A 15,190-nucleotide genomic window follows, 5' to 3' on the forward strand; every position below is an offset into this window, starting at 1 on the left:
TTTATGTATTCCACAACATTTATTTTATTTTCTCCATTTCAGGAAAACCACTATGTTGTTACAGTAAAGATTTTCATGTAATTTGTGTTCAACTGATAGTGATAATGTGACAAGTTAAAAATGAAAGTAATTGTGTATAAAATTTGAGTATATTTTCATCAAAATGTAAGTTAAAGTGATTGTAAATTTTAAGATCATAATTACTTTGTATATCTTCAAGAAAATTATTGTTTTAAAATATTTATATCTATTAAATTTAGAAGGCAAAATAAAAAATAATATATGAATACAAACATTTTAAATAAAAATCATTTAAATAAAACTGAACTTTTTTTTCTTTTTAAGAGGTCTTACTGTATTTCCCAGGCTGATCTCAAAGTCCTTGGCTCAAGCTATTCTCTCACCTAGGTCCCCCAAAGTGCTGGATTACAGGCGTGAGCCACCAGCCTTGGCAATATGGCGAAACCCCATCTCTACAAAAAATACAAAAATTAGCCAGGCATGGTGGTGCACACCTGTAATCCCAGCAACTTGGAAGGCTGAGGTGGGAGGATGGTTGAGACTAGGAGGTGGAGGTTGCAGTGAGCTGAGATTGTGCCAGTGCGCTCCAGCATGGATGACAGAGTCTGACTTTGTCTCGGGGGGAAAAAAAAGTATTAAGAATTGTTTGCTATTGCAAAATATCCTCAGTCACAATGCACAGTGTGCAACTGTTGCAAATGCCACTTAATTCCCAAGTACCTCCAGAACTTGGAGTTGGAAAACAGAGAAGCTGGAAAAGGGATCCTCAGCATTCCTAGCCAATGATACTTGGTAATACAAGAATCTATTGCATTCATATTCTCTGAGAGGAGGAATTTGACAACTTAATTAATTTGTCCTTTTTTATGTAAGAGTTTCTGCCACTCAAATCTTTCCGAAGCCATTTTTTTCCCCTAATGTCAGCAGCAACAAAACCCACAAAGCTTCTTGTTTTGAAGACATAGGGCAGGAGAGATACAGAAGTGTTTCTGTGAATCCTGAATGGTGTTATCTCAAGAAGAAATGTTTAGGGTCATGAGTTGCACTGGACCAGCATGGAGGGCTGGATCCCAGGGTCAGAGGCACCGCCATGTCTTTTTTTTTATTTTATTATTTTTTCCTGAGAGAGAGTCTTGCTTTGTCACCCAGGCTGGAGTGCAATGGTGCAATTTCGGCTCACTGCAACCTCCACCTTCCAGGCTCAGGTGATTCTCCTGGCTCAGTCTCCTGAGTAGCTGGGATTACAGGCACTTGCCACTGCACCCAGCTAATTTTTGTATTTTTAGTAGAGATGGGGTTTCACCATGTTGCCTAGGCTGGCCTTGAACTCCTGACCTCAAGTGATCCACCTGCCTTGGCCTCCCAAAGTGCTGGGATTACAGGCGTGAGCCACCACGCCCAGCCACCTCCATGTCTTTTAATTAGCTTTGTGTGTGTTTGTTAAACGTGGAATACAGGTCAGAGGTCTCTGCTGTTTGCATTTCATGGTGCTACTATCTGAAAGTTTAGGAGAAATCATTCTTTAAAAAAAGGCTGTGTCAGAATTCAGGCACAGGTATTTACATGGTAGAATGCCCACTTTAGTTAGCAAATTATAAACAGAAGTCGTGCTGAAATTTTACTTCTCATTTTTCTATGAGAGTAGTTTTCTTGGTTTTTGTTTGTTTATTTGTTTGTTTGTTTTTGAGACGGAGTCTCACTCTGTCACACAGGCTGGAGTGCAATGGCATGATCTCAGCTCACTGCAACCTCTACCTCCCGTGTTCAAGCGATTCTCCTGCCTCAGCCTCCTGAGTAGCTGCGATTACAGGCGTGCACCACCACACTCGGCTAAGTTTTATATTTTTAGTGGAGATGAGGTTTTGTCATGTTGGTAAGGCTGGTTTTGAACTCCTGACCTTGTGATCTGCCCACCTTGGCCTCCCAAAGTGCTGGGAAACATTTAAGTTTTTGAGGAATTGCTAGATTAGTTTTCAAACTGGTTATACCATTTTGCATTCCTGGCAGCCATGTATGAGCATTCTGGTTTCTCCATATCCTCACCAACACTTCTTGTTTTCTGTCTTTTTTATTATGGCCATCCTGGTGAGTGGGAAGTGGTATCTCATCATGGTTTTGATTTGCATTACTCTGATGGCTAGTGATGTTGATAGTTCTTTTTATCTAGCTATTTCTGAAGACAGAGAAAGAATGACAATGTTTGTGAACATCTTCATTCAATACTGTGCTCATAGTCTTTAGATATAGATTAATTCATAGAATGTAAACATTAGAAGGGACTTTAGATCCAGGTCAGGTACCTGCTTTTACCATAGCTCACCTGCAGTGCTGAGTGTCAACTACTTCCACTTGTCAGAAAGTTCTCATCTTTGGTGAGTTTTATTTTTATTTTTTGAGACGGAGTCTTGCTCTTGTCATCCAGGCTGGAGTGGAGTGGCATGACCTCAGTTCATTGCAACCTCTGCCTCCTAGGTTCAAGCGATTCTCCTGCCTCAGCCTCCTGAGTAGCTGGGATTACAGGTGCCTCCACGCCCAGCTAATTTTTGTATTTTTAGTAGAAACAGGGTTTCACCATGTTGGCCAGGCTGGTCTCAGACTCCCGACCTCAGGTGATCTGCCCGCCTTGGCCTCCCAAAATGCTGGGATTATAGGCGTGAGCCACTGTGCCGGCTGACTTTTTTTTTTTTTTAATGAAATCTTTTTCTGAACTTTTTTCCAGAAACTTTTAGTCACTAAGCCAAGCTTTGCTCTCTGAAGCAAGGCAAAGCTCTCTCTTCAGAACTCAACATTCCTCTCCTTTATTCGGCTAGATCCACAGATATGTTTTTAAAGACAGCTTTGGGCTGGGTGTGGTAGCTCATCCCTATAATCCCAATACTTTGGGAGGCTAAGGTGGGCCAATCACTTGAGGTCAGGAGTTCGAGACCAGCATGACCAATATGGGGAAACCCTGTCTCTACTAAAAAATACAAAAATTAGTCAGGTGTGGTGGTGGGTGCCTGTAATCCCAGCTTCTCAGGAGGCTGAGGCAGGAGAATGGCTTAAACCCAGGAGGCAGAGGTTGCAGTGAGTGACATCTCACCATTGCACTCCAGTCTGGATGATATAGTGAGATCTTGCCTAAAAACAAAAACAAAGAAGCAAACAACAGTTTTGGCAGCCCACTAAGTTGTTGCCTTTTTCTTTTTCCTATTGAGTTAATGAGCCCGGCTTGAGGCTGCTATGCAGATCTGGCCACATTTACCAGGCGGTAGCAGCTCAGCTGGGATTCACCTGGAAAGCGGGTAGATCAGAAGGTTCCAGACCAAAGTCTGGGCGGAGGAGGCTTAAGTAACTTGGAGAAACATACTCTGAAATTGCCCGCATGTTTTTTTCCAGTCACTGTATTTTGAAATTTCAAACCATTTTAAACAAGGGTATGTGGTTTTTATGTTTAAAAAGGAACAATTTTTTTTTTTTTTTTTTTTTGAGACAGAGTCTTACTCTATCCCCCAGGCTGGAGTGCAGTGGTGTGATCTCAGCTCACTGCAACTTCCCTCTGCCAGGTTCAAGCAATTCTCCTGCCTTAGCCTCTCGAGTAGCTGGGGCTACAGGCCTGCACCACCATGCCCAGCTAATTTTTGTATTTTATTTTTTAAGTAGAGATGGGGTTTCACTATGTTGGCCAGGCTGGTTTTGAACTCCTGACCTCAAGTGATCCTCCTGTCTCAGCCTGCCAAAGTGCTGGAATTACAAACGTGAGCTACCGTGCCCGGCCAGGAACGAATGTTTTTAAAAATGTTGAGAATGTAGTCTATAAAAACAGGGTCTCTGCTCTCCTGGTTACTTATAAAGAAGATACATTTATGTCTTTTCACTGAACCCGGCATACTTTGAAAAGGCGCCTGCTGTGGCTTTGTGCACATGTGACTGCATAAGTGTGTGTCTCTGCATGTTGCCATCAGTCAATTCGTCCCCCTAGTCTTCCATGAATATGGCCTTGCCTCTCTGAGTTATTGGTGCCCAGTTCCCACTCTTTACACCTCTAAAGAAAGAGAGGATGCCGGCCGAGCGCAGTGGCTCACGCCTGCCAGCACTTTGGGAGGTCGAAGCGGGCGGATCAAGAGGTCAGGAGATTGAGACCATCCTGGCTAACATGGTGAAACCCCGTCTCTACTAAAAATACAGAAACTTAGCCGGGCGTGGTGGCGGGCGCCTGTAGTCCCAGCTACTCAGGAGGCTGAGGAAGCAGAATGGTGTGAACCCAGGAAGTGGAGCTTGCAGTGAGCTGAGATTGAGCCATTGCACTGCACTCCAGCCTGGGCGACAGAGCAAGACTCCATCTCAGAAAAAAAAGAAAAAAGAAAAGAAAAGAAAGAGGATTCCTTCTCCTGCTTCTACTTAGACCCTGGAACCCAACCATCATCTTTGTTCTCTCAAACCTTCCTCCATCTGGTGGATCTAGAGGAATCCCACCTTTGATGTGGGCAAAATGTCTTTCACCCTAAGCTAATTTCTTTCTCTCTCTCTCTTTTTTTTTTTTTTTTTTTTTGAGACACAGTTTCACTCTTTTGCCCAGGCTGGAGTGCAGTGGCACGATCTCAGTTTACTGAAAACTCTGCCTCCTGCCTCAGACTCCCAGGTAACTGGGATTACAGGCAGGTACCACCAGGCCTAGCTAATTTTTGTATTTTTGGTAGAGACGGGGTTTTGCCATGTTGGCCAGGCTGGTCTTGAATTCCTGACCTCAAGTGATCCGCCCACCTTGGCCTCCCAAAGTCCTGGGATTACAGGCATGAGCTATTGTGTCCAGCCATAATTACTCTTATTTTGTATTCCCGACCCTACATCCCTCCTCATCCAAACTGATGCTTAAAGGCACCATGCCCCATTCCTTCCTGTCCGTGGAATGAACCAGGCTGATGCTTCTTTTTGCTGGGCTGGTCTCTCCCGTTGGAACACTCTTGCAACTGTTGTCCCCTGGGCTCACTCCTCTTCGTAACTCAGATCCCAGCTCAGCTATCACTTCTTTTGAGAGGCCTTCCCCAATGGCCCTCAGACAAAGCCCAATGACAGCCGGGATTTCTGTCTATTTCATTCATGGTAGTATTCTCGTCATCTAGAACAGTGCTGGCACATGGCAGGCACTTGATGAATCCTTGACACTAAAGGAGCTTCTGTAAAAGAAGTACTAGGTTGCATAATTTCTGCCATTTTGAGTGAGGCCAGAAAAGGACTGAGAAATCAACAAAGAAAGGAGAAGCAAACAAGAGGGGAAAAGACATGGCAGGGCAAAGGACAGAAATGGGTAGTTGGAGAGCAAACGGGGGACAGGGTTTATGGCCTGTTCTCTCCTTTTCCTGAATTGGAAAATGCTTTCTGCTGTGATTAAAGCAAAAACCAGGCTTAACTTGAAGTAAAGGCTATCAAAAAGAAAAAAATATATAGAAAAGAGGACAATCCCCCCATTCTTCTAGCTTCCGCTTTCAGTTTTCATCAACAAAATAAAAATTGGTTAGATAGGTATCAATTCCCACTGCACATGAGAAAATTGCTTAATTAAAAGTATCAGCATAAATGGGATCCAAAATCAAGGGGCACAGTTTTGTCTAAAAGAAAGAAAGAAAAGCAGTCCCTTCTAAAGTGCAGATTATTCTGCCGGACTAGGTATGAAAGGGGAAAAAAAGGAAAAATAAGTGTACATTATTTTCTAAAACTTTTTGGCTACTCTGTAAGATGTTTTGTTCACAATTAAGTGAATTACCAGCCATGGTAGAGACTGACAATATATAAAGGATGTTCTCAACTCAGCCTGTTGTGCAACCATTCTTGATTTCTTGTGTCAAACTGGATCTTCTGCTTCCCTTGCCAACTGAAATCAAATGGGTGTGTTAGGTCATAGCGCAACTATAGGGTAGTTTCCACATTTGTTTTTCTTTCTCCTTTCTGACCTCCTGTTTATTACATATAACAAGTCAGATTGTAATTTGAAAGTGAGGAACTAAGGCAGCTTGCTAACACGCTGAGGCTGAGCACTGCTGCTCGTATTGTTTAGACCTTTTGGTGACAGCCAAAGGGTATTAGTCACATGATTGTTTGGGATGTGCAATCATCCGAGGCTAAAATGACATCACCAGAGTGCATTACACTGGAACTTAGCAAATCTGCACTGCAGGATTTGCCAAGGAAAATTAAACTGGTAGCTTTCTAAACTCCCCTCATCTCCCATGTGATGAGTACTATTTTTCTAGTGACTTTTATTTTTTATTTATTTTTTTATTTTTTTTTTGAGACGGAGTCTCACTCTGTCGCCCAGGCTGAAGTGCAGTGGCCGGATCTCAGCTCACTGCAAGCTCCGCCTCCCGGGTTCTCGCCATTCTCCTGCCTCAGGCTCCCGAGTAGCTGGGACTACAGGCGCCCGCCACCACGCCCAGCTAGTGTTTTTTTTGTATTTTTTAGTAGAGGCGGGGTTTCACCGTGTTAGCCAGGATGGTCTCGATCTCCTGACCTCGTGATCCGCCCGTCTCGGCCTCCCAAAGTGCTGGGATTACAGGTGTGAGCCACCGCGCCCGGCCTCTAGTGACTTTTATGCTGAAGAGGAACCTTGTCCAGTTCTTCTTTCTGGTGTGTGTAAATGTTGCTGAAACTAAGGCTTCATGCATGTGAAATCATTACCAGTAAAAATGTTTTTTCTTCCTCGATGTACTTATTCCATGCTTTAGACCTCTGTACATGCTATGCTTTCTTACCTCTCTGGCTGGTGGTGTGTGCTGTTTCCTCTGTTTAACATGCTCTTTTCCCTGGTCCTCTCCCCTCTGGCCCTTGTCTATCTGGTGAATTCCTACTCATCCTTTAAGACCATTTCAAAATATTTCTATGTGAGTTTTCCTTTACCTCCTCCTCTTCTGATTCAGATAGTAACTTCATCATGTCTTCCATCATTCATTATAAGAGTGTACATCCCTTGAGCCGGGCGTGGTGGCTCACTCCTGTAATCCCGGCACTTTGGGAGGCCGAGGTGGGTGGATCACGAGGTCAGGAGATCAAGACCACCCTGACCAACATGATGAAACCCCGTCTCTACTAAGAAATACAAAAAAATTAGCCGGGCATGGTGGCACGTGCCTGTAATCCCAGCTACTCGGGAGGCTGAAGCAGGGGAATCCTTGAACCTGGGAGGCAAAGGTTGAGTGAGCCGAGATGCTGAGATTGTGCCTCTGCACTCCAGCCTGGTGACAGAGCAAGACTCTGTCTCAAAAAAAAAAAAAAAAAAGTGTATATCCCACTGTTAGAACCTTTATCACATTATACATTATGTCCATTATGGGGGGAGAAACTATGTCTCCACATCCTTGTTTCCCTAGCATTTGGCACAGTCTTGGCAAATAGCCCTCAACATATGTTTATTTTCTCTTTCCTTCCTCAATTTTTTATCCTCATCACCATGTATATTTTCAATCAGAAACAAAGTTTTATCAATTTTTAGATTACATACTTTGAGTATATGTTATTAAGGACATATAAGTTTAGAGTTGTTATAGCTTTCCAATGAAATTTTCATCAAATTTAGTGACTCATTTCATCCCTAAAAATGCTTTTTGTCAGCCAGACGTGCTGGCTCACGCCCGTAATCCCAGCACTTTGGGAGGCTGAGACGGGCAGATCACGAGGTCAGGAGATTGAGACCATCCTGGCTAACACTGTGAAACCATGTCTCTACTAAAAATAAAAATAAAAATAAAAATAAAAATTAGCCGGGTGTGGTGGCAGGCACCTGTAGTCCCAGCTACTTGGGAGGCTGAGGCAGGAGAATAGCTTGAACCTGAGAGGCGGAGCTTGCAGTGAGCCGAGATTGCGCCACTGCACTCCAGCCTGAGCGACAGAGCAAGACTCCATCTCAAAAAAAAAAAAATAAGAAATAAATAAATAAGTAAGTGCTTTTTGTCTTAAACACATTTGTCTCGTATTAGTAACAACTACATCCGCTTTTTTGAAGGCGTGTATATTTGCCAGATATATTTTATTTTTACTTTTATTTTTAATTTCTTTTAGAGACAGAGTCTTGCTCTGTTACCCAGGCTGGAGTGCAGTGGCATTTGGCTCACAGAAGCCTTGAACTCCTTGGGCTCAGGCACTCCTTTTGCCTCAGGCTCCCAAGGAGCTGGGACTACAGGTGCATGCCACTGTGACCAGCTAATTTAAAAAAATGTATTATTATTATTGTTACTTTTTTGAGACAGGGTCTTGCTCTGTCACCCAGGCTGGAGTGCAGTAGTGCAATCACAGTTCATTGAAGCCTCAAACTTCTGGGCTCAAGCAAGTCTACCATCTCAGCCTCCCTAGTAGCTGGGACCGTAGACACATACCACCACGCCTGGCTAATTTTTGTATTTTTCGTTATTTAGAGATGGGTCTTACTATGTTGCCAGGACTAGTCTTCAACTCCCAGCACCACAAAGCACTGGGATTACAGATGTGAGCCACTGTGCTCAGCCTCTATGTTTTACATACTTATACTTTCTGTCATCCTGGATCCTTACAGTTTAGCAAGCCTCTTATAAAAAGTATATATCTGGATTTCTAATATTTAAAACTCTAACTCTTTTTGTACTTTGAAAGGCCAGTTTGATCCACTTACATTTATTATGATTACTGAAATTTGGATTCATTTCTATAACCTTATTTCGTACTTCCTATTTGTACTGCTTTTTCTATGCTTCTTTCTCTCCTACTCTTTCTAATGTTGTAACAAACTGAAACTTTGTGATTCTTCCTTTTTCATAAACGACTTTGATGTTCTATTCATATGGGAGGATTGGTCTAGCGGCTTCTATCTTCTGGTTTCTTAAAAGTTTCTTCTTTTAATTAGGACAATGAGAATATTTCAGAGGATATTTATGACTAAGTATTGCATCATCAAGAAAGAAAAACACTGTAGTCCCAGCACTTTGGGAGGCTGAGGCGGGCGCATTGCTTGAGGCCGGGAGTTCGAGACCAGTGTGGCCAACATGGTGAAACCCCGTCTCTACTAACCAAAAAAAAAAAAAAAAAGAGAGAGAGAGAGAGAAAAGAGAAAGAAAGAAAAATAGCTAAGGAGAGACTCGGGAAAAAATTTTACTTTTTAACAATTCTCACTAGAGACTGAGGCAGTTTAACAACCAAGTAACTCATTCTCAAAATGATGAGTCAACATGGCGTGGAATGCTGGTTACAGGATGATGAGATCTGTGTAATATTTCTGCTCCCAGTGTGAGGACGGCACCTAAGGGAAGGTCTTTCTGCGCTCAGCGTGCCTGTACTGCTGTGTGCCACATGACTTCATGGGGAAGCTCCCATGACTTGCCTCTGTTCAGCTTACTGTAAAACCCTTATTCTTTTTTTTTTTTTTTTTTTTTTTGAGATGGAGTTTTGCTCTGTTGCCCAAGCTGGAGTGCAGTGGCGCCATCTCAGCTCACTGCAGCCTCTGCCTCCCGGGTTCAAGCAATTCTCCCACCTCAGCCTCCCAAGTAGCTGGGACTACAGTCACGCACCACCACACCTGGCTAATTTTTGCATGTTTTAGTGGAGACGGGGTTTCACCATGTTGGCCATGCTGGTCTTGAACTCCTGACCTCAAGTGATCTGCCTGCCTCGGCCCCCACAAAGTGCTGGGATTACAGGCATGAGCCACTGTGCCCACCCAACAGACTGGGTTTTGAATCCTGATTTTTCCGTATATTAGCTGTGTGAGGTAAGGCAAGTTACTTAGTCATGCTCAACCTCAGTTTCCTTATATTCTAAGTGAAGCTAAATCTAAACAGGGTTTTTATGAGAATTTAATAAATTAAAACATACAAAGCCTTTGGCCTCAAGTTAGTACTAAAAAAAGAAGTAGCTATTATAATGATTTTAAAAAAATGAATAAGAAGCTTCTTGAAGGAGTTCCTTCTGCAACTCCCTGTCTCTCAGCACAGGGTAGTAGGCACAGGAAGGAGTCTTGGGATGGAGTTGGGCTAGAGGAGTATTGATCTTTCCACTTCAGAGATTTAACAAGCTGAGTGTGGTGGAAATCCCTTTGACATTTATTTATTTATTTATTTATTTATTTATTTATTTATTTATTTATTTTTTTTGAGACAGAGTCTCACTCTGTCACCCAGGCTGGAGTGCCGTGGTGTGATCTCGGCTCACTGCAAGCTCTGCCTCCCGGATTCACGCCATTCTCCTGCCTCAGCCTCCTGAGTAGCTGGGACTACAGGCGCCCGCCGCCACTCCCAGCTAATTTTTTGTATTTTTAGTAGAGACGGGATTCTGCCGTGTTAGTGAGCATGGTCTCAATCTGCTGACCTCGTGATCCGCCCGCCTCGGCCTCCCTTTGAACTTTTAAGATGTCTTGAGGAGGTCAGGAGTGTGACTCATACCCTCATGTGTGTCATCCTGAATCAACAGATATCAGTGTGTATCTGGATCATTGCTGCAATGATTGTGTTGCAAACCTGTTGTTTCTGCACACATGACTTCCTTGCTAAGGCTGGCATGATCTTATATCCTCAAGTTCTGATCTCTCCTCCAAATCCAGTTAGAAAGTTATGAGGTAGCAGAGTGCTGCTAACCTCATCCCCAGGAATCTCTACTTCTTCAGGTAGGGGAAACCCTGTCCTGGGGTGCTGAGTTAGAATTAGGAATGTATTAGGTTGGTGCAAAAGTAATTGAGGTTTCGTAATGGCAAAAACCGCAATTACCTTTGTACCAACCTAATATATTTTTTCCTGTTATGAACATGATTATTTGGAGGTGATATGTACATCAGGCTCACTGCTATTAATAATGGATAAAGGCTGGGCACAGTGGCTCACGTCTGTAATGCCAGCACTTCAGGAGACTGAGGTAGGAGGCAATATAGCGAGCCTCTGTCTCTAAAAATAGAAAATTTTAAAAATAAATGAATAAACAATTGGTAAAATAAGACTATTAGGACATAACCTGAGATCCTAACCTCTTTAAGATTTCCTATGGGAAATGTGTTATCAGTTCCAAATAATTGATTTACAGGTAAAACATCAAAACATAAGCCATTAGCAAAAAAAGGGCTGCAACCCTTCACATGTTCAATATAGGAAGAGGGAAAAAGTCCTGCAGAGCAGTCGAAGTGTGGGAACAGTTGGACTGTGCATTTTTCTAAACTGGAGGTCAATCAGGACAACAGATGAGCAGCTTGTTGCAAAAAGCAACACTGGCTTCTTAGTGATCACCAAGACAGAGACATCGAATGAAGTTTGGCTCCATAGCCACTCCTGTGCCCTTGCTATGTCTGGATGCCTCCTTACTCCTTAGAAAGTCCTCCTTGAGAAGGGAAGGACACCTTCCTGCTCAGGATGCTCTGGAAGCTTCTGAGTACTGCTGAGAGTGGCCTCTGTGCCTACACTCCCTCACCCTAAATCGACCTGGCTATAAGCAGCTCTCCAAACCTTCTTTGCCAGATCCCTCTCTAACCTGGTGTCACTCTTATCTCTGACTGCCATGGGCAGGGATCGCTCATCAGTCAGTCAGGAAACAGGTAGATGCTAAGAGTCCACTGTTGCTCAGGATTCCTCTAGGCTGTGTGAGTACAGAAAAGAAAAAGATAGAATCTCTGCTCTCGAAAGAATTTACAAACTAGTTTGGGAAGCAGCATATGCTAGGAGTTCAAACACAGGATTCAAGTCAGTCAGCCCTGACCAGAATCTCAGGTCTACCATCTCCTAGCTGTGTATTTTGAGTCTCAGTTTTTTCATTTGTAAAGTAGGGATGATAAAAGTGCTATCTCAGAAGGCTGGCATGAGGATTGCATTGCAAGATAAAGTATTTAGCAGAGCCTGCACATAGTAAGTGCTCAATAAATGTTAGCTATTATTATTATCATTATTCAGCAAGTCCCAGATGGGGTATCAACTAGTCTGGGCCACACAGAAATCTAGTAACACCCTCCTCAGTCTTCTCAGACCTGGGGGAGGAGGTACTGCTTTGTGGGCTACAAGAAGAATGGGATGGACTGGATACCCCTGGAGAAGGGCTCTGGGCATGCACCAAGATGCTGCTCTTGACTCCCTGGTGAAGGCAGTCTGCCTGTCTGACTCAGTTCAGCACCAATCACTTTGCTGGGCTTGGAAACTAAACAATGGGAACTTCCCCTGCCTTTGAAGAATTTGCCAGCTGGGTAGGGGTTCAGGACATGCACACAAGATGCAGCTTTAACATAATGAGGAAGAAGCATATTAATTAACAAAAACAGGCAGGGCCCAGTGGCTCATGCCTGTAATCCCAGCACTTTGGGAGGCTGAGGAGGGCGGATCATCTGAGGTCAGGAGTTCGAGACCAGACTGGCCAACATGGTGAAACCCTTGTCTCTACTAAAAAAAAAAAAAAAAAAAAAATAGCCAGGTGTGGTGGTGCATGCCTGTAATCCCAGCTACTCAGGAGGCTGAGGCAGGAGAATCGCTTGAACCTGGGAGGCGAAGTTTGCAGTGAGCTGCGATTGTGTCATTGCACTCCAGCCTGGGTGACACAGCAAGACCCTGTCTCAAAAAAAAAAAAAAAAAAGAAAGAAAGAACAAAAATGACATGGTAAAAACTTAACATGCCTACGATGAATGTTTAGGGCAAGAAATGCTTATTAATACATCTACATTCTGAACTTCTGGGTGAAATATTCTGATTATGTTAATACCACCCTTAGCTCTGTGGCAATAACAGCAGAAAGTCCCTTTTCTTACCACCTTCCCACCTCCGTCTCTTTGTTCCCTGTGTCTGTTTCTCTCCCCAGACAAACTGTGGCCTGGACCAGCTGGTGAAACATAATTCTGAATCCTGCCCACAGGCTTTGGTGGTTTTGGATGAAAGGCCAGCGCCTTGGGAGCCCTGCATTTGATTTCAAGTTTTAAGGCCAGCACTGGTGGAGCAATGAATGCTGAAAGCTCTCCCCTTAAAGGAGCACAATTGCCTTTAGGTGACTGCTAACTCCGGCTTTTGCTGAGGACAGTGTTTACTTTGTGAGCTTAATGACAGGGCTGCCTTTCTGGGAGTGTTGCAATGAAACAGACTCAGACAGAGGCCATCACGGACCTCCTCCCTACCAAGGCTGCCACGGCTGGCATCTCAAGAACAGTCCATTGAACTTGGGATTTGGGTGTGAGACACAGTTTCATCAGAAGAATTTAAACCAAAGTCTACATTTGCCCTCTGGATAAATGTGTGTGTTCAGCAGCAACCACAACTCCTTGCCTCATTCTCTTAGTTGATTATGTGACTGTGAGAAGAAAAGCAAAAGCAAAAATGAGAAGCATAGCTATGATGCTATTTTAGTTAAAAATATTCTTGTAGAATTTGAAGGTACCATAGAGATTACCTACAGATGGAAAAAACTGAAGCTCAGAGATGGGAAGTGCCTTGTCCAAGATCACACAGCATATAAGAGAAGAAGTAGGACTGAAATCCAGATTTCTCTGTTACTGGTCCTGTTTTCTCTTTTCTTTTTTTGAGACAGGGTCTCACTCTGTCTCCCAGGTTGGAGTGCAATGGTGCAATCTCGGCTCACTACAACCTCCAACTCTTAGGCTCAAGAGACCCTCCCACCTCAGCCTCCTTAGTAGCTGAGACACCTGGCTAATGTTTATTTTTGGTAGAGATAGGGTTTCACCATGTGGTCCAGTCTTTTCTTGAATTCCTGAGCTCAAACAATCCACCCACCTTGGCCTCCCAAAGCGTTGGGAATACAGGTGTGAGCCATCGCACCTGGCCAGGTCCTGGTCGCTTTTCATTGTTATACAGCTGTCGACAATCATGGAGAGTTCTTTTTCCCTTTTGTTGGGTTCTTGTTCCTTTGCAAAGTCTAAAAAGAACCAAGATGATCCAGGAAATTCAGGGAGTCCTCATTCACTTCCAAAGGCAGCTTGTTGTCTGTTGGCTGTGCTGTATGAATTGCTGTTTCAATTAAGTTTTTCAACATTTCATATGAAGGCATGCAAATGACCACTGATTCTAAATAAACCCATTTAGGTATTCAGGGTTTATAAATATAGAGAATCTTGCTTTCTGCCTCATTCTTTCTGTCTTCCCTGGCATTCTTCCCTCTATCCACCTCCATTGAGATGCATTTTTATAAAAGACTTTACTTAGGACACATATTTTGATGAAATCCTTAACATTTTTCTTCTTTCCCAATTTTTATATTGTCATTGTTATAATGCATTACAATAATTTATATTTTGCAAATTTGTTTTAATATGTTAATTTTGCAATGTAACTATCTCAAGGCTTCTAATGAGGAGAGGAGGAGACTACAGATAGGACTAGATAGAGAGACTTTTAAAGATGTGGGTAGGGTGTTTGTGAACGTCTGGGCAGTGGAATATTTATGCAGTGCTGTGGGTGTTTTGAACCCTCTGGAAACTAACAAGCAAGCTCCACACATAAACTTGATGGAAGTCCTCCAAACTTTGGACAACACAGAGGCCTTTCAGAAGTCTGAACCAAGTCCAAGTCAAATTACAGCCCAGGACACTGGTGCAAATGAGAGGCTGAGCAGATCAGAGGAAATGATACTGGTCCAGGACCCCAGAAACCCAGGGCCTGGTGCCCGGTCTGCCACTTAGCAGTAATTTCCTTGTCAGTAAAAAGGGATGGTAATAGCTCTTACCTCATGGAGTTGCACTGATGAGAAAAATAAAATAATGTATGTAAAGTCCTGAGCACAATGCCTGCCATATAATAGCACTTATTATTTGTATGAGATGCCAATAGGCTTTCGGAGAAAAACACATGAGAACTGGCAGTCAGTCAACTAGAGATGGCCCCTACTTGAGTAGTGAGGCAGCAGGATCACAGCCATAGGCTTTGGAGTTAGACTTGCTTTTAGATCCCAGCTCTGGCATTTTCTAGCTGTGTGATCATGGGCAAGTCACCTGACTTCTTTTGGCCTCAATACCCATCTCACAGGGTTAGTGCATGGATTAGTGATGTAGCCCATGTGAAGTCTCAGTACCTGGCATGTAGTAGGTGCTCAATAAGTGGTCACTGGTCCAGGTCCTTAGAGAAAGGAGCTGTAAGAAGCCAGAGGAGTGAGGCAGTTGAGCCAGTTGTAAAACTAGCGGGATTAAAAAAAAAAAACAAAAACAAAAACTAGGAGAGCAAGGTCAATCCCTTTGGGGCCTGTATTAGTTTCCTGTGGCTGGTG

At 43.3% G+C, this 15,190-nt stretch overlaps 1 long non-coding RNA gene across 1 annotated transcript in view; it reads left to right on the plus strand.

Annotated features, from left to right (window-relative positions):
• Window positions 1–13,231, plus strand: part of LOC105533955 — a 38,441-nt gene extending 25,210 nt beyond the window's left edge. Inside the window, exon 2 of the long non-coding RNA XR_001005190.1 lies at window positions 12,782–13,231. This is a non-coding gene — a long non-coding RNA (uncharacterized LOC105533955). The remainder of the gene's footprint in view (window positions 1–12,781) is intronic.
• Window positions 13,232–15,190: the final 1,959 nt, after the last annotated feature.

Source organism: Mandrillus leucophaeus, unplaced genomic scaffold (assembly GCF_000951045.1).
Source record: "Mandrillus leucophaeus isolate KB7577 unplaced genomic scaffold, Mleu.le_1.0 Scaffold13, whole genome shotgun sequence".
Taxonomy (NCBI): Eukaryota; Metazoa; Chordata; class Mammalia; order Primates; family Cercopithecidae; genus Mandrillus; species Mandrillus leucophaeus.